A 21,143-nucleotide genomic window follows, 5' to 3' on the forward strand; every position below is an offset into this window, starting at 1 on the left:
CTGTCAGCGGTTCCAGCCGGCCCAACCACGTGAGACCCTGCAGCCCCATGAGTTGGTCATGTCCCCTTGGTCCAATGTCGGCATCGACCTGTTCCACGCGCTGGGCAGGGACTATGTTCTGATTGTAGACTATTTTTCAAACTACCCGGAGATGGTACGTTTGCACGACATCACATCGTCTGTAGTCATCCGTGCCTGTAAGGACACCTTTGCTCGTCATGGCATCCCACTCACTGTGATGTCGGACAATGGCCCCTGCTTCGCAAGCCAGGAATGGTCCAACTTTGCCAGGAGGTACAACTTTGTGCATGTGACATCCAGTCCCCTGTACCCCCAATCCAATGGCAAAGCGGAGAAGGGCGTCCACATCGTCAACCGGCTCCTCTGCAAGGTTGCTGAAGCGGGATCCGACTTCTACCTCGCCCTGATGGCCTATTGCTCGGCCCCACTGTCCACTGGCCTGTCGCCAGCCCAGCTGCTCATGGGTCGCACCCTGAGGATGACGGTGCCGTCCATTCAAGTCCCAGACCTTGACCACGTTCCGGTCCTTCAACGAATGCAACTGTCTCGTGCACAGCACAAGGCGGTTCATGATGCCCATGCAACTGATCTCCCTGCTCTGGCTCCAGATGACAATGTCCGCATCCATCTTCCGGATGGTGGCTGGTCTGCAACTGCTGTGGTTCTTCGGTAGGTGGCTCCACGCTCGTTCCTGGTTCGTTCTCCGGATGGTTCCATTCTGAGCCGTAATCGACGTGCCCTTCGTCTCATTCCACGCTCGCTACGTGATCCTCTGCCAGTGCCACGCCCTCCTGTTGTCCCTGACTTGGACTATGCAGAGATTCCTGTTACTCTGCATCCTCCTCACTCTGATGCAGTCCAACCCGCTCCTCACCTGGTGGCTCCTGACCCACCCTTGAGGCGGTCAACCAGAATTCATCGCCCACCTCAGAGACTTAATTTGTGAACTTTGCACGAATGGACTCTCTGGTCTGTTCTGTTCTTCCGTTTAATCATTCAAGTGGTTTGTATATAATGTTCATCTCGTTATTTGTGTGACGCACTGTTTTTTTCTGCACCAGGCACCTTCCCATGTAAATAGCTTAGTTTTATGTACATAGTCCTGTAAATATTTCGCACACACGTAGTCAGGAACATTCACCACACACTATTTATTGTCACGCAGGCACATTTTTTTATATAAAAGGGGAGATGTCCTAATATACACCAGTATATCATGGTGCAGACACACACTGATGGACACACAGTGGGACCAATCAACATACACAACATCGCAACCAATCACCAGTGAGAGCACACACACTATAAAGACAGGGGACATCAGAGTTCCCGCTCATTCGAGTAGCAGCTAGCTAGGAGCACAGAGCTCACAGCCTGCAACACAGACATTCACCATGCGCTGAGTGCATCAACTGGTTAGGACAAGGCAAAGGTCTTTAGTTAAAGCTGGTATCGTATTTACCCACAGTTCAAGTATGTTTAAATAGTTAACCTTTTAATGAAATAGTGTTGCACTACTTCAAGTGTTGGTGACCTGTATGTGATCCAGAACACCCAACACATCATTAGATAACGCCACCTTCAATGATATCATGCATGCATTATCTTAAAGTGCCCTGTTCAACTTCAATGCTGCTGGTAAGAAATCACGATAAATACACATTGTCTCCCTCTTTAAATCAAATGTCACCAACACATTAAACAAGTATAACAAGAACAATCAACTAACAACAATAGTCAATAGGTCAGATGATTTGGAGGTCGTTCTCTGTATGGTTGTCAGTGAACCTCAGCCCTCTGCTTCTTCATACTTGTTGTAACCTCTGGTGTCATTGACTCAATGTGAATGTCATCAACGGATGTTTAATCGGAAGGATGTCTTGATTTGAGATTGACTCGGTGCTTGATTTGCAAAGGGGGTTGGAGGGGATGCCCGACACGGATCTGGGCGGTCTGGTTAAATGGCGGGGAAGGCCAAAATCGGGATTGCGGTGGGCACAAATCAGTTTGCTATCTAACCAGCTAAGCTACCGATGGCGAATTCCGGAACACGCCCAAATGTGACGAGCATATCATTAACCGTCATTTGTATTCAATTCCATCTCATTCGTGAGATTGATCATGTGGATGTTGCTCTCAGAACCAGAATTTGTTACCGATCCCGAATTGCCCTTTAACTGCATGGTTTTCTTGGCCATTTCAGAGGGCAGTTAAGAGTCAATCACATTGCTGTGGGCCTGGAATCAGATCTAGGGCAGACTGGCAGATTTCCTTCACTAGAGAACATTAGTAAACCAAATAGGTTTGCATGACAATTGATGATAGTTTCAAGGTGACCATTTCTGAGACTAGCTTTCAATTCCAGATTTTATTAATTGAATTGAAATTCCAACAGCTGCCATGATGGGATTTAAACCCATGTCCCCGAACATTAGTTTGGGCTTTGGATTACTCATCCACCACACCAACATCTCCCCCATTTTAGAAAAGCTTCTAAAGAAAACTCTTGTAACATAGACAGAAACTGGTGTGTCAGCTCTGCATATCTCCGAGGCATAAAAACACTGCACTATCCAGCAGAGAATAATACTGAATCCAGGTATTGTTTTAAACTACTAAAGCTTGAATAAATGCAAGTTTGAACGGAAATTTTTACCTGCACCGGTTGCACTTATAATCATGGAGATGCTGTAAAATAGACAGCTGAATCTTTCTCCTGCTGCTACTTGTAATGGTGAAAATTAAACACCCGCTGATAATACAGCTCATTTTTATATAGATTCATTTCATTTCAAGAAGCCAATTATTAAAACTAACAGATTACAAATTGAAACATGATAACTGGCAATCATTAAATAATTAATGGCCCAGGTGTAAACATTTGTTTCTTCTTTACAAATTATTATACATCACTTTTGACATTGGTGTAGCACATTTTCTCAATGCAGCATTTATAAGGCCATATATTGGTGACATAGTTGTACATTTTCTGGGATGGTAACTGAATACAGCTCAAATCCAGGGTGGATATGAGTTTAAGGCAGCAGTCGTAGATATGGGAATAGACAGGTTACCCCAGCTTTTCTACACAGGAAGGTCTTGAATGGCCCTTGTGGCATTCAGATTATTTTGTAAAATGTTCAGATTCCCGGCCTATCTGTGTGCAGTTTGCACGTTCTCCCCGTGTCTGCGGGGCTTCCTCCGGGTGCTCTGGTTCCCTCCCATAAGTTCGAAAGACGTGCTTTTAGGTGAATTGGACATTCTGAATTCTCCCTCTGTGTACCCGAACAGGCGCCGGAGTGTAGTGACTAGGGGATTTTCATAGTAACTTCATTGCAGTGTTAATTTAAGCCTACTTGTAACATTAATAAAAGATTATTAGATTAGATGTGTGGAACTGTGTTATATCACAGTAAGAAGTCTTACAACACCAGGTTAAAGTCCAACAGGTTTGTTTCGATGTCACTAGCTTTCGGAGCACTGCTCCTTCCCTATATCAGTCACATCCTTTACAAACATTATCTAACTGTGGGCAGAATCAATTTAGCTTACATGAAGTGTGGCACATTCAGTGTATGAGTTTGAATTTACTTCCGGTTTAATCATACCTTTATATTCAAAACAGATCACTGCTGATAATGGCCCAGATCTTCTGATCTCCAGACGGTCAGAGACTGGACATACCCAAGAAGATGCGCAAAGGAATCCATCAGATGTCCCAATGCAATGACTTTTTCGGGACTGCCCAGGAGATTTGAACTTCTGATGGCAATTTATCATGCTCCCCAGTTCCCTCCAAAAGAGTCTCCTCTGTGAGTTAGAGTTGGAGACATCGGGCATTTCCAACTTGCTTACCTGAATTATTATCCAGGAAAGTTAGACAGATTAAAACCTAGTCTAACACTTGGGTAACTACAGAACTGGCCCCCCACCCTCCCATTCACTTACACTGACCCCTATCCGACTGCCCCCACTGACCCCACAACAACGTGATCCTCTACCTCCCCCAATCCTTGACCAATTCCAATGCTCCCCCCCACTCAGACCGACCTGCCAGGCCCCAAAACCTGACTACCCTTCCTCACCGTCTGACTCCCTACTGCACCTTCAAAACCCCAGACGTCCTGACATCCCCTAACCGGATTTGGTAAGCACATATCAGCAACCGACTACTCAGACCCTCCGTCTCCCCTTCACCAGAGCTGACTAGACCCAACCACCTGACCTAATTAACCCTCACTAACTCCCAGTTCATCCTAAGGCCTTTGATTCCTTTCGGCCTGACCAGACCTCATCACCCTAACCCTTTCTCCCTTATACACCCTACCCCAATATACCCACCTTGCCCCCTTACCCATCTTAACCCCTCAATCACCCTATCCCCTCATTGCCTTACTCTTTCACCCAATGTCCTTACCGACCTCTACCCCCCACCCACCTACCTTCTTTCCATAGTTTGTCAAATAAGTTTTGGGACAGTTAAACTCTTTACTTAATTGGATATGACAACCATTGCTGTAAAGAAAAAGAGGCATAGTTTCTGTGCATATTCTCATCTGAGGTCTAACCAATGTCTTGTACAAGTTCAACAAAATCTCCTTGCTCTTGTGCTCTGTGCCCCTATTTATAAAGCCCAGAATGCTATATGTTTTAATAACTGCTCTCGCCACCTGTCCTGACATCTTTTTTTTTAAATTTAGATTATCAAATTCTTTTTTCCAATTTAGGGGCCAATTCACCTACCCTGCACATCTTTGGGTTATGCGTGTCATGGGAATGTCCCTTTAAGAAATGTTTTTGCCTTATCACATGATTTCAGTGATGTCATTGTGTGGGTGGAGCTGGACTGTGGCTCTGAATTTTACTTTTGCTTTGAGTTTGACCTGGTTTAGTATTGCACAGGTTGGAAAGACGTGTCTCTCTATCTTCAGTTTAAAAGCTGTTTCCAGATTATTGTATAACTAAAAAGTGATAACTGTTTTCTGGAAGGAATTCAAACCTGTTGCTTTGGAAAGGAAACAGATCTATCCACACCAAATCTTCAAGACAGTAAGAGTGTCGTGTGTTGGGCTACACCTTTGAAAATGGGTTTCTAGTTTATGGGACCTTGTTGTTAAATTGGAACAGTTAAAGGAGGAAATTTATTAAGGGTGATACATAGATTACTGTAGCTGAGGTATTTATGTTTGTCGTTGATAAAAATGCTTACTGTGTGTGTTTATAAAAATGTTAACTAAATTCGTAGAATAAAGCTTGTTTTTGATTAAAAGTGCTGAAAGCCTCTGTTGAATAACACCTGAAAGGCAGGCCCTTGTGCTCATCGTAACCAAAATTGATAAACAGTTGTAGGTCGGGTGAACTCCATGATATACTTTGGAGTTTTCTAAGCCCTGGCCCATAACATGGGGGTGAGACCCACGCAGACATGGGGAGAATGTGCAAACGCTACACGGACAGTGACCCAGGGCCAGGATCGAACCCGGGTTCTTGGTGCCGTGAGACAGCAGTGCTAACCATTGCGCCACCATGCTGCCCGTCCTGCCATTTTCAATGATTTATGCAAATATACACCAGGTCCCTCTGCTCCTGCAGTCCTTTAAAAATGTAACCTCTTATTTTATATTGTTTGCCCATGCTCTTCCTATCAAAATGAATCACCTCGCACTTCTCCACATTGAACTCCACCAACTTGTCTATGTCATTTTGAAGTTCTACATTGTCCTTTTCACAGTGTACAATACTTCCAAATGATGTGCCATCCTGAAACTTTGTAATTGTCTTATGCACAATTTCAAGATCTAGATCATTAATGTACATCTCGGGAAAAGCAAGGGTCCTAATACCCAATATTAGGCTGCAGGTTTCTTATGGTAGTTCATTTTTGCCGAGTTTAAACAATATACTATTGTGAGTAAGGTTTGGATTGAAGTCTTTCCTTCATTTAATGAATGATCCCACCTAATCACCTCACCATTAGACTGCGTGGGTAATGAAAACTGAATCTGTAATGATTGTTGAGTATCCTCTTGAAAGCCCGGACCCGGAATAGAATATTGTCTCACTGCTCATGCTGACAAGGTCAGTATACAGTCCTCTCCAACAAACACATTTTTCATTTAGGAATTACAAGCTTTGGTTTGTATCAATTGTGCAACCATCTGGGAGCTGGATTTGTATCCAGACAGATGGAGTACTGATGGTGTTTTTTAAATGGCTATTAAAGATCTTAATTAAGATGAGCTTAGGAGGCCACAGCAAGAACTTTCCTTGAATTACCATCTGTTTTAGGGCAGATTTGGCAGAAAACAGAGGAAATGGGGCTTTAAAGGCTACGGCCTTAAATTCATCACAAAGGAAATGTATCTGAATTTTCCTCAAAAAAAGACGTCAGATATCTTTGAAGCGTGCCACAATTCCAAATTTCCATTTGGCTCAGGTGCATAGCTAACCCTCCGTTTCAAATAATTATATCAGTAGTGATATAACCCAAAGGGGAAAGCAGCCTCTGATCATCTGGAACTATGGCGATGTTACCAAATAAATGACGTGAGATCTCCCAGAGGCAGATAGCACATTCAGAAAACCATTCTGTATGGTCCAAGGAACCCATTAAGATGGAAGTCTACATTTTCCCCGGCATCAAACTTCCAAAAATTGAATGCAGACATAGAAATGGACTCGCAAATTGATGTGATCAAGCTATCTTTACTTGAAACAACACATCAGCACATATTTCCAACAAATATATTCCCCTATTCACAGCTATTTCTTAACAATGTGTCTATCCTTTGTGCTAGCAACCTTATTTGTTCCAGTTCCCAAAGAATACGATGACACATTATCAGTGCAGTAGCAGATCCCCAGAATGCTGAGGAAGGAAAAGATTTGAAAGTTTCACTGAGATTATTTTCAGTTGATTGATGATACAACAAGAAAGCAAAAAAAACCATATTTACATAAAATTCAGATGCATATGGGTATTAGAGATTACAAAGAAAATTGAGGTGCATAAGATCTGAACTTTTGGTTCCTTACTGCCTCATTCCTTTCTTTACACTTTTCATGGGATGTCAGTGTCGCTGCGAAAGTCAACATCTGTTGCCCACACGTAATTACCCTTGAACTGCTCGGCCATTTTAGAGGGCCATTCAAGGTCAACCACATCGCTGTGGGTCTGGAGTCTCATGTAGGCCAGACCAGGTAAGGATGGCAGATTTCATTCCCTAAAGGACATTCAGGTGGACAGTAACACTATTCTGCAGGAGTTGTACTGCCACCTTTTCCCAGCTTGCTGAGACTTCCATGATTTTCTACTAGAAGTGACGAGCGACATTGAACATAACCACTCACGTATGGCTGTGTATTCAAATGGCATGATCTGTGTCCATGATTTCTTCCTCATGAGTGATCCAGAAACAGACCCCAGGTAGAACGTCATACACCACAACTTTCAACTCTGAGAAGTCTCAGCAATTGGTTATATCAGAGTCAAAGCTGCTGTGGAACTCTATTGCTAATTTCAATCCAGTTTGCACAAATACGCAGAGGGGTGTGCAGGATTCACCATTGGCAGCGTGGGGCCATGTCTGTGGTAAACTCTTGCCACAGTTAAATGTTCAGCTCAGAGATGGGCCCCAATACTATTAAACCATTAAAAAATCATTGGGGGCCAGTGGTAGTCATAATCTGAGCCGCTCCCCTTTCTCCCCCTACACCCAGTGAGACCCATTCGCAGAGATTGAGATGAAGCATCCCGGTCTCTAACAGTCACTGAATGCTGTTGAGGCCAAAGATTCAGAAATTATTGGAATAAGAAATTCCTGCCCTCAGTCCTTCCCAAATTGTGGTAAATTTCTCGTTGTTTGAGTAAGTCCAAACTGGAAATGATTCATCATCTTTTGTGGTGAAAGATTTGGATGTGGGATCAGCGCTGACTTCCACAGATCTGCAGATCATGTTGTCATTGTTAGTCCTTGGGGGAATGTTTGAAGCTATGCTGACTCTGGCCTACCTATTGGCAAGTTGTATGTTGTAAGTTTGGCATAGAAGATCCTCGAAATATGCTACAACAAGATTCAATGCTTTCCTCCATGTGGGCCAGCTGCAGTGTTTTCCCAGGAGAGGTGGTCTCCAATGCAGAAGTTTAAAAGGATCTTTATTAGAATATCCTTATATTTTGTACTGACTGTAGTGAGATGGGTTAAAAGAATAAATATGCTAACAGGCGATGATTCATCAGTGATGCCAGCAGTAATGTGCTAGACTCTCTCTCTAGACATTCTTCTCTGCAACCTATCATATATGATGCTAATAAGCTAGTTTAAAGCAAGTGTCAGAGTAATTTTGTCGAGGGAAGATAGGTTACGCATTCCCAACCACATGAAATGAAATGAAAATCACTTATTGTCACAAGTAGGCTTCAATGAAGTTACTGTGAAAAGCCCCTAGTCGCCACATTCCAGCGCCTGTTCGGGGAGGCTGTTACCAGAATTGAACCGTGCTGCTGGCCTGCCTTGGTCTGCTTTCAAAGCCAACGATTTAACCCTGTGCTAAACAGCCCCTGCTGCCATCAAGAGTACACAGAGCCTGATTGAATATAAAGCATGGTAGCAGCGGTGGTGACACCAATCTAGACATAGATTGATGCTAACATCAGAACCTGGGCAAAATAGTGAAGGAAAACTTGTTAGCAGCTTGAATTTCAAACTTCCCAAATGAAGGGGCAATCTGGAAACTGGTAGCGATGATGGCACCAGTTGAATAGTCACTTTCCTTTCAGCAGCAGTTTAAAGTCTTGGAGGGTTCACAAAGAGTGTTGATTTGGGAGTTTTGAAATAGAAACTTCCTTGGAAATTGAGCAATATCAGGACTTCATGCTGTAGAGTAGAGACATCAGGTGAATTTCTTTCTTTATGCTGTGGGTACGGTCGCTGAGGAGGGTGGGTGGAAGAATCTTGTGCAAATGTTGACACTGTTCGCAAAGCCTTCAACACATATTTTGGTCCCATATGGAATCCTTCAATCAAACAAGTGTTCCAATATATGAGGCAGGCTGAACTCGAAGAAATAAACCGGGCTATAATTCATTGTGACTCCAAGGTGCTAGATTGCACTGTTAACTGGCTAGGCCAACAAACTGTGGCACCACAAACTGAAATGCCTGCCAAAATGGGCAAAAAGGTGGGAAACCCTGCAATAAACATTTTGAGGCACTTAACGTTGTGATGCAAAGAAACAACACAGATTCTAGAACTGCCCAGCAGGGGGCATAGAATGATTTCAGTGTGGGAAGGCTGGACATTTCAAGCGTTTCTGCAAGACCGACAACTTTAATTGAGGAATAAGACAAGAGAACGGCACTGTGGCACAGTGGTTAGCACTGCTGGCTCACACGCCATGGACCTGGGTTCAATTCCAGCCTTGGTTGCTGTCTGTGTGGAATTTGCACTTTTTCCCCATGTCTGTGTGCATTTCCTCCGGGTGCTCCAGTTTCCTACCACAGTACAAAGATGTGCAGGTTAGGTGGATTGGCTGTGTTAAATTGTCCCGTAATATCCAACAGGTTAGGTGGGGTTATTGGGTTATGGGGATAGGGTGGGGGCATGGGCCTAGGTAGGGTGCTCTCTCAGAGGGTCGGTGCAGACTCGATGGGCCGAATAGCCTCCTTCTATACTGTAGTAATTCTATGATTCCAGAATATATGTGAGACATACTCTATCCAAAAATTGGAAATTAAGACAAAGATGAAATTACAGGGTTTTGAGGAGAAGTAAAGGCCTTTGTCAAGAGTACTGCTCAGTTGCAGTGCAAGTTAAAGGCTTCAGTACCAACTCTTGAATTAATTAATTCAAAGCAAGTACCAGAGTAAGACTACGGTCTGTCTAGGGAAGATAGGCCATGCATATCAGAAGCCAGTAACCAGAACTTGATGGCAACACAAAGAACTGATAATCTTGATGCTATTTATCCTGCGACTGATTCCCATAAAATATCTACTTGAGGTTCCCTAACAATCCATGAAGGAGACCTATGCTGTCAATCCAAGTTGAATTTTCTGGATGGTGGCCTCCATGCGATTGAGCCCATCATGTTGAAGGATCTGGGTGTTTGTGGTTTTGTCCTGCCATTAATTTCTCATGATGGATGACAGGTATCTTTGGTGGAAATGTTCCATAGTTTGATGTGAAGCCTATAACAGACCCAGAATTATGTGTCATACAGCAGGATGGTGAGGATACTGGACTGGTAGATTTGGATTTTAGTCTTTCGACTAATGCCATTCTGCTTTCAAGATAAGGTCATAGAGTTGGCCGTTCGCAGAATTTGCTTTCTGGATACGTTTACTGGCATCACAATCAATAGTGATGTCCTGAGAGAGGACACTACTAAAGTATGAAAATGTTTCTACAACCTTGAAATTTTGCCAACAACAGTTAAATCTGGTGCTTCATAGCTTGTGCCTAGTGCTTCATAGCGTGTGCCTAGTGATGGCTGAAATATAGGCTCGTAACGTCCAGCTAGCAGCGGGAAGCAATGGTCCGCTGATTTTAAAAGCAAAAAATACACACTTACCTGCACTCAGATTTGCGCTTAACGTTCCTCTCGGTGCGGTAGCCTTGGGTCTCCAGTGCCTGTCGGCGCAGGGTCCAGGGTGGCGCATAAGTAGTGCAGCTCTGCCCCTTTATGATGGGGCCAGCTTGGGAATGCCCATTGAGGGCAGGCATTTTTATAGCAGATTTATAGTCCAGACAACAGGCGGCATATTTCGCAAATGTTTTAAAGGTATGTAGAAGTTTTAGAAACCTTTTTTTTCCGCTCTTTCTTTTATACAGGCATTGCTGTTGTTATTGATTCTTTTAAGTAATTTTAATTTTCTTATGATTAAAGGTGATTATTTCTAAGTGCAGTAAGAAGTCTTACAACACCAGGTTAAAGTCCAACAGGTTTGTTTTGACTGTTGGACTTTAACCTGGTGTTGTAAGACTTCTTACTATGCTCACCCCAGTCCAACGCCGGCATCTCCACATCGTGGGTGGGATTCTCCACTCCCACGCCGAAGTGGCCGCGCCGTCGTGAACGCCGTCGAGGTTAACAACGGCGTGGAACGGCCCCGGTCCCAACCGATTCAGGCCCTGACAATGGGCCAGGATCGGGGCCGCGTCATCTATACGCGCCAGGCCTTGTCGTCCGCGTAAAAGCGGCGCCGCATAGATGACGCAGCCGGCGCCGCATAACGGGCGGACTGCGTGGTTGCCGTCCTCTCTAAGTCCGCCCCGCAAGAAGATGGGGGACGGATCTTGCGGGGCCGCGGAAGGAAGGAGATCCTCCTTCAGAGAGGACGGCCCGACGATCGGTGGGCACGATCGCGGGCCACCCCACATTCCAGGTAATGCCCGGTGCAGGATCCCCCCTCGCCCCCCCACAGGCCGCACCCCCAGCATTCACGCACCGCTCACGACTGCAGCGACCAGGTGTCGACGGCGCCGGGGGCAACCCGCCGTTTTGGCCTGGCCGCTCGGCCCATCCGGGCCTCAGAATAGCGGGGGTGCTGGAGAATTGCCATTTTCGGTGTTTCCGGCGATTCTCCGGCCTGCGGCCCGCGAAACCCGACCGTGCCGTTCCCGCCGCTTGGGAGAATCGCGGGAGGGCATCGGACCGGCGTCCCCGGAAATTCTGGCGGCCCAGGCGATTCTCCCAACCGGCGTGGGAGTGGAGAATCACGCCCCATATTTATCAGTGAACATAGGTTTAGTTCTTTGTTTTAAATATGTGAAACTATTTAATTCTGCACTATATTGTTAGATAACTTTACGTGTGGCATACGTAAAAGTGTTTGTCTGTTTTAATTTAGATTATGGGCGTAAGATTTTAAAAGCACCTCAGGGCTTTTTGCTGTCACTGTCCTTGAAACATCAGATTCATTTTTGATTTGTGTTCATAGCATAACTACAATGCAGAAGAAAGCCATTCCGCCCATCGAGCCTGCACCAACACTCCGAAAGAGCACCCTACCCAGGCCCACGCCCCCGCAGCTGCCCTATTCTGTCACCTCACCTAACCTTTGGACACTAAGGGGCAATCTAGTAAGGCCAATCCACCTAACTTGCCCATCTTTGGACTGTGGGAGGAAACCGAAGCACCCGGAGGAAAAGGCGGTGGAATGATAGCACAGTGGTTAGCACTGCTGCCTCATAGCGCCATAGACCCATGTTCAATTCAGGCCTTGGGTGACTTTTTATGTGGATTTTGTACATTCTCCCAGTGTCTGTGTGGGTTTTCTCCGGGTGATCCAGTTTCCCCCACAGTCCAAAGATGTGCACGTTAGGTGGATTAGCCATGCTAAGTTGCCCATTCGTGACCAGAAATGTATAGATTAGGTTACAACATAAGAACTAGGAGCAGAAGTAGGTCATCTGGCCCCTCAAGCCTGCACTGCTGTTCGATAAGATCATGGATGATCTTTTTGTGGACTCAGCTCCACTTACCCGCCTGCTCACCATAACCCTTAATTCCTTTACTGTTCAAAATTCTATCTATCTTTGCCTTAAAAACATTCATTGAGGTAGTCTCAGCTGCTTCACGGGACAGGAAATCCCACAAATTCACAACCCCCTTGGCTGAAGAAATTCCTCCTCCTCCCCCCCCCGCATTGTTCTAAATTCCAATGAGCATAGTTCCAGTCTACTCAGGCTCTCCTCATAAGCCAATCCTCTCAACTTCACCTCCGGAATCAACCTAGTGAATCTCCTCTGCACCCCTCCAGTGCCAGTACATCCTTTCTCAAGTAAGGAGACCAAAACTGTGCACAACATTCCAGATGTGGCCTCACCAGCACCCTATATGGCTGCAACACAACTCCATGTTCTGAATTACCTGCTGCACCTGCAAACCAAATTTTTGTGATTCATGCACAAGGATACCCAGGTCCTCTGCACAGCAGCATGCCCAATTTTTTACCATTTAAACAATAGTCCATTTTGCTGTCATTCCTACCAAAATGGATGACCTCATATTTACCAACATTGTATTCCATGTGCCCGACCCTTTCCTACTCACTTAAACTATCTATATCCCTCCACAGATTTTCAGTGTCCTCCGCACACTTTACTCCAGCACTCTTCTTAGTGTCATCTGTGAACTTTGACACATTACACTGGTTCACAACTCCAAATCACCTGTGAAAATTGTAAACAATTGCAGTCTCAACACTGAATCCTGAGGCACACCACTAGCCACTCATCACCAACCAGAAAAACACCCATTTATCCCCACTCTTTGCTTTCTATTAGTTAACCAATCTTCTGTCCATGCTAATACATTACCTGTAACACCGTGCACTTTTATGTTATGCAGCAGCCTTTTGTGCGGCATCTTATCGAATGCCTTCTGAAAATCCAGAGACACTACATCCACCAGTTCCCCATTGTCCACCATGCTCGTAATGTCCTCAAAGAATTCCAGTAAATTAGATAAACATGACTTGCCTTTCATGAACCCATGCTGCATCTGCCCAATGGAAAAATTGCTATCCAGATATCTTCCTGGGATAGGGCAGGGAGGGGCTTAGTGAGGGTTCTCTTTCAGAGGGTCAGTGAAGATTCACTCGACCTTATTGCCTAATTCTGCACTGTAGCAATTCCATGGTTCTATTCCATTGTTCCAGGAAACCCATGCAGAGACGGGGAGAAGGTGCAAACACCACACAGTCACCCAAGGTTAGAATTTAACATTTGTCCCTGATGTTGTGAGGCAGCAGTGCTAACCAGTGTGCCATCGTATTGTTATATTTCTGCCTTGTTTACTTTAAATATCTTATTTATTTATTATTATCACATAATTAAATGTTGTGTTTAGATGTTTCAGCAAGACATTTGTTGAAGCTGGTAAAGTTTAATGAAAATTATTTATTAAGAAAAATAATTTTATGAATACCAAACTTTAACTTTGTCAGCTGAACACTGCCATTAAACTACCTCAACTTCTACAAATTTCTTGCAATAAAATACATAGTCTCATTTAAACACAATAAGTATATTTCCCCGTAAAAACAGAATGGTTCTGCCGATTTTTAAAGGGGGGGAAGGGGAGGGTTTTCACATATCAATTGTTAATGTTACAAGCAGAGCAGCACAGTGGCACAATGGTTAGCACTGCTGCCTCACGGCGCTGAGGTCCCAGGATTACTGTCCATGTGGAGTTTCCACATTCCCCCCCGTGTTTGCATAGGTTTCGCCCCCACAACCCAAAAATGTGCAGGGTAGATGGATTGGCCACACTAAATTGCCCCTTCATTGGAAAAAATGAATTGGGTACTCTAAATTTATACAAAAAAAGTTAATATTACAAGCTCAAAGTCCAAAAGCAGTAGCTGCTGAAGTGCAGTGTATGGGCACACATCTCCTCTGACATCATTTTGGGATGTCCTTTGGCAGTACACTCTTAGGGGTGGGTAATTGATTTGCTGTAATACCTGTCAGAGAGATATTTCACATTGGCTTACAGCAGGTTTGTTTATGTCAACTAAGGCATTAAACTTTGTTAAAGCATTTTAAGTAATCACTGAGGCGTGTAAGGATGAACATTACATCAGGGAGACTCTTAAGCAACACAGCTTAAAATGCATTGCAAAATCCAAATGTACTTCTAGTTCTGAATCAGCTGGGAGGCCAGGCATGTTAACATTAGTGTCCTTGAAGGAGTCATTAGCACCTGTATCGAGGCCATGGTCATTCGAAAGCAACTCTGCTGGGCCGTCCATTTGCTTCGGATGTCAGAGTCCTGATTGCCAAAGCAAATCTTCTTCACCCAGCACAAGGAAGGATCCCGAACAAGAGGATGACAAAGTGAGTTCTTCAAAGACACTTTGGAGGCATACCTTAAGAAATGGAACAATGACTGGCAGACCTTTGCTCAGAAGAGACCTACTTGGAGGAACCTCCTAATTGAAGGGTCACAGTTCTTCAAGAACACCCGATTGCACGAGGAGACATGGAAAAGGAGCCTGAGAAAGGAATACTGCGACCTCGAGTCCAAGGACCGATCCCACCTTTTGGAATCTCCTGCCAAATGAGTGATTGAAGATGCATATCTAGGGTTGGGTTCATCAGTCACGCAAGAACCCTCAGAACCCATGACCAGTAACACAGAGTATCTTAGGTGGACAATCATACTCGTCAGTAAGTGATCATTGCATTCTATACATTATAGTTCCAGAAATGGAATTAAGATCTTTTTGACAAACCAAAGTTTTAAAAAAATCTTTCTTTCACTTTCTGTGACTCCAAACTCATTTTATGCAGTAAAGTACCTTTTTAATGGAAGGAACAGCTCATGACAAACCAAAGTTTAAAAAAAATGTATCTTCCTTTCACTTTATTTGCATTTTAAACATATTTATAAACATTAAACACCAATAATATAATACATTAACCTACCAAAAAAATGTCCCCTGAGGTCTCCTGGGGTGAAAAATAAAACTGCAAATAATAAGATGTAAAAGCTCACCTAACGTCGGGGCAAGTGGTCCAAGTTAGCACTGTCCCTGCATTGTTCATTCAGCAGCTCCAGCACAGCATGTGGCTTCAAGCAGGGGGGAAAAAATGGCCGGGAGTTGGAACTTCTGGGTTGTCACGCAGCCCATATGCGACTGGGCAGAGACTTAAGCCGCTGACCGGAGAGCAAGTTAATGGCCGTAATCATATTCTTGGAGACACTGACTTGGAGACCAGCACTTGAGTATCTGTTTGCCCTCCCAAATAAAGCCACTGGAAACAGATGTCTAAGAAATATTCATGTCCTGGTAACGATGTTGGCCTTCCATGATGCTGGATTATAATATCAATCTGATGACACAGAGAGACTGGGTGGGGCCTTTTTTCTTTGGCCTAAGTTTTGCTTTTCGCTCCAAATAAACTTTCTTTCCAAGTGGTCACATTCCCCTTAATTTCTCATACCTTTAATATCTTTGAAAAATATATTATCCAGTGTTTTTTTTAACAAATCCATATAAATTAAATTCACTATTTCCTTTCTCTCAGCTTTTTAAAAAAATGTTAAGGTTGGTTAAGATTTTTATAAATGTATCTAATCGGTCTTGATTAACATTTTTAACTAGTAATTTCAACCTGAGATATCGGCTGTAGCAACATCTCAAATAAAATTAACTGGCACACATGTCGCCTCTTTTTTTTTGAAAGTGCTGTCATATGAAGTCTCTTTCCCTACTTCTTGCAGAATATTGAGGTGTAAATCAACATGTCCTGACTCAGGTCACATCTTTGTTCCTCTTCATTATCCAGAAAGAGGTCAATCACAGAATCATGGAAACCTAACATTGCAGAAGGAGACCATTCGGCCCATTGAGTCTGCACCGACCCTCTGAAAGAGCACCCTACCTAGACCCACACCTTCACCATTCATGGTAACCCAGTCACCCCACCTAACCTTTTGGACACTTAGCCTGGCTAATCTACCTAACCTGCACATCTTTGGACTGGGAGGAAACCGGAGCACCCGGAGGAAACCTACGTAGACACGGGGAGATTGTGAAAACTCCACACAGTCAACGGAGGCCGGAATCTAATCCAGGTCCCTGGTGCTGTGAGGTAGCAGTGCCAGCCATTGCTGTAAAGTTCTGCTTTCTTCCATGGTGTGGTTGGGGGAGGGGGGGGGGGGGGGGGGAATGTTAGTCTTCACCACCTGGGTGATAATCAGTCAGAATAGATCGCACTATTGAACCCATCAAAAATCAATGGAACAAAGTTCCAATAAATGACAAGCTGACTGCTCAGGCTGTGAAGATGAAAGTATCTTATTATCTGAGAGAGTCACATTGGGCAAGATAAAAGCAACAAACCCTCGCCTTTCTCTCTACAAAATTTTCCCTCTCCCAGTTTAATTGTGAATAATTGAAATCTTCAAAAATGATAACTATTATTAATGCACGATTTTAATCAGTCTACAATTTTTATTCTCAACAATCGATAACATTCTTCAAGTAGTCATTTCTTAATGTTTTTCTGGTTGTTACCAGTATTTAAATTGTTGAGAGCCAAACATGCTGGATAAGATTTAAATAGCTGCTGCTGTTAGAAGGGTATAATCAGCTCTTTTTGGAATGCCATCTTCATGTCAGGTTCGGGATCCCTGCACAGCAAACCTGTCCAGGAGCTCCATGCTGTACCAAACTGAAGAGAATGCTGATCAGCTCAGAGGAATATACGGGAGGTACGCCGGGAGGACTTGATCTTTATATATAGCCATACGTTATATGGAAACTATGATTTCCTGAGTAACAACCAAGCTGTAGTATTTGAGATTCAAAGAACTGAACTGTCCTTTCTGTTGGGGGAGCCGTAGCTGTTTGAAATGCTTTGCAGATTCTTCCCTGCTGAGAGGTATCTTGAGCTTGTCAAGGACTCAAAATCACTGTGCCAGCCTTAGGCACAGGTATAGGAGGATAATTGTGCTGGCCCTTTCGAAAGTCATATGGGCAGTTTGTTCTCTGCAGGCACCTTAAAATGACGAAATAAATTATTTGCTTCCAGGATTCAGTCAAATTCTAAAAGCTGAGGCACCAGATGCCCCCTTTCTACAGGACGTCCTGCTAGATTCCTGGATCGCCCCTGCAGCCAATGCTATTCATTTGCCTTCAGATTCGAAGGCAACACAGATGTGCTTATTTTAAAGCTGCACACTCCTGTCATCAATCTTTTTCTCCAGCACTGAGTGGTTGGGGTCTGGAAAGAAAGGTGTCACTGAAGTTCTTCTTCCATAAGGCGATTTCTCCTGCAGCTGCGGTCCACCTTGCCAGGGTACCTTTAAATGGGTGCCTATAGTTTCATCTACTAGTGGTGCAGGGCTTATCTACTCCAGATAGATTGTAGTCTTACGCTGGCAGTTACTTCATATTGGCTTATTAAAGCATTATATAAGATAGCTTAAACAGTAGGTATATCTCTCATTATACAGACTATTCCACCCTCCTCCCGAGTGCCCAGCACTGCTGACGCCAGGAGGAGTTGAGGGGCAAAAGAGGTTCAGGGGCGACCTGTTAGAGGTCTACAAAATTATGAGGGGCATAGACAGAGTGGATAGTCAGAGACTTTTTCCCAGGATAGAGGGGTCAATTACTAGGGGGCATAGGTTTAAGGTGAGAGGGGCAGGTTTAGAGTAGATGTATGAGGCAAGTTTTTTACACAGAGGGTAGTGGGTGGCTGCAACTCGCTGCCAGAGGAGGTGGTGGGAGCAGGGACGATAGTGACGTTTAAGGGGCATCTTGACAATTACATGAATAGGATGGGAATAGAGGGATACGGGCCCCGGAAGTGTAGAAGATTTTAGTTTGGACGGGCAGCATGGTCGGCGCAGGCTTGGAGGGCCGAAGGGCCTGTTACTGTGCTGTACTTTTCTTTGTTCTTTGTTCACTGTTAGATCATTATCTACATCAATCATTACGATGACTATTGTATTGACCCATTACACTACAGCCACGACTGACTATGTTTCACAGCTTGACTCCTCTGCCACCAGACATTGCTCCCTCAGGGCCCGTTGGGTGGGCAGCTCACTCTTTCCTTGCCTAGTTAACCAGCTTCCCGCCAGGTAGCTGCTAATTGGCCACAACACGCTTTATTCGGTGTGTACAAAAGCTGGCGGCGGAGTTTGCGAACCAGGGGCGGGATTCTCTGTTGGCTGATGCCAAAATCGGGAAACGTGATTGGGCAGGGAATAGGTTCCGACGCCAAATTCGCGGCGGGCGCCGATTTGACATGAAATCGCAATTCTCCGTCATCTCGACAGCGGCGGCGTGAATGCGGTCCAGAACGCACGTACAGTAGGCACTGTTTGCAGATCATTCGGAGGCCTGACCCGGTATTCTCCGGGGCCTCCGCTATTTTTTCTCTTTTTGTCTTGCAACATTGACTGGGAGATTCCTTGGAGATATTGGCACTCTGTCACCAGATCATGACTGGACATGTGGCAGAAATCTGGAGCTTTTATTTTATTTCTCAGTTACACTTAACTTGTGACTTGCTTCCAACGTGCTTTCTCTATCTGTTTTTTCATGATTGTCAAGTTCTAGCCCTCTTTGACTTATCACTTCTTCAGCATTCATTCTCTGAAAATAAAATGCCCCCGGCCCTGGATATTGAAGCAGCATAATTTCACTCAAATGAAAACTGGAAGATAGTAAACAAGATTCAGATTGCAAAATCTCTGGAGCAGTGTTCCATTCTATATGTGTTGGTGGAGGAAGTTTGATAGAAACAATTTAAAGATGGATATCCAAGGTATTTTTTAATCAGTAGCCAACAATGTGGAAAATTGCTCAAGTATGTCCTATCAAGAAAAAGCTGGGTGAATCTAGCCAAGTCAATTACCGCCCTATCAGCCTCTTCCCAATCATCAGCAAAGTGATAGAATACGTAATTAATAGTGTCATCAAACAACACTTATTCACCCATAACCTGTCCACTGATGTTCAGTTTGGATTCTGCCAGATTCATTCAGCTCCTGACCTTGTCACAGCCTTGATCTAGACATGGGTATAAATGCTGAATGCCAGAAGAGAGCTGCCTTCAGCATCAAGCCAGCATTTGAGTATGATTTATTGGAGTTCATGGGGGTCAATTGGAAAACTCTAAAGTGGCCGAGTTTGTACCTAACATGAAGGAAAATGATTGTGTTTGTGCCTTGTTCATCACAGCCTAAGACGTTGTTGCCAGAGTTCTTTAGAGTCGCATCAACCATCTGTAGCTCCTTCATCAATGACCATCAAAATATCATGAGGTGTTAATACTTTATCAGCTGTCCAATACAAACATAGTTATAATTGCCAAAATAAGATTTTGCTAACATCAATGAGATGATTGATAAACTTTTTGTTTGAAAGAGACATGTTCACCAGGACTTACTGTTGCTTTTTTTCAAATAGTGCAATGGGATCTTTAGCATCTACCTGAAAGACAGGAAGTCCTTCAGTTTAACTTTATCATATTAAGTAAAACACCTCCAACAGTGTTAAGATGATGTCTGCTGCCGCTGTTCTGCCTCCTTCAAATGCAGACCACTCCACAGTATAGTGCAGTGCAAGGTGGAACAGACCATAATCCGGAAAGGAAAAAGGAACCTGGAGTTAAGTAACACTGGGGACATTCAGTGCTTTTCTGCATTGTAATTGTGTGTTGTAATGTGCTTATCCTTTTATTTTCACTTGTTGATCAGAAAATTTGGCTACATGAAGGCCAAAATGTTGGTACTGGTTGGGGAGGGCAGATTGGGATGTTGTCAGTACGTAACACTGATTTAATGCCAGTGTTGCCATTTTGGCTCCTCTTGTTAACACCCTGTCACATCATCCCTCTGAATATGTATTTAGCAGGGAGGACTCCCGGTCTGCACTACTGAAAAGAATCATCAATGCTTAGCTGATTACTTTCTAGTGGTTCTGTTTGAATTTGTGGAAATGCTGGGTGTTTTAAAGCGGCACATACGGTTGTCGAAGTCTGCAGGGAATGATGCTGCATGTGGAGAAAGTGTTATCATGACTGCAAGAGCTAGGCATAACACTTGCTCCTAATCATAGGAGCTATTGTCGCAGTTCTCCCTGGGTTACAGCATAGGAGGAAGATGGTAAAAAGGCAGTGAAAAAGAAGATAAGCTGCTTACAAAGGGAGGAGGAGGGATCTCAGCAGGACGCCTTCACCATATGTGGTCGTCTGGGAGCACTCATCTCCATCTAAGGATCTCCTGGGAGCACTCGTCTCCATTTAAGGATCTTATGCCAGGAGAAGTGCATGTGTTATCTGTAATTCATGAAGGAGGTGCTCACAGAGCTCTGCCACTTCTTGGAAGCAAACTTCCAGAGAAGGGCAAGGATGGTGCTGCCAATGGCTAGTAAGGTAACTGTAGCCCTAAATTGTATTAGGATTCCAGGATGAAACAGGGAACAGATTGAACATCAAGGGTGGGTGGTGGTGGAGTTGGGTGCAGCTGTGGTGGGTTTATTGCATTGCTTTTGAACAGAGGGAAGCAGCGGAAGCCTACACACGGACTTGCCAGAATAGGGGCTTCCCCACAGTGCAGGATGCCATTGACAGCTTTGTGGGTGCTGCGTTGCA

This window comes from Scyliorhinus torazame, chromosome 8 (genome assembly GCF_047496885.1).
Source record: "Scyliorhinus torazame isolate Kashiwa2021f chromosome 8, sScyTor2.1, whole genome shotgun sequence".
NCBI lineage: Eukaryota > Metazoa > Chordata > Chondrichthyes > Carcharhiniformes > Scyliorhinidae > Scyliorhinus > Scyliorhinus torazame.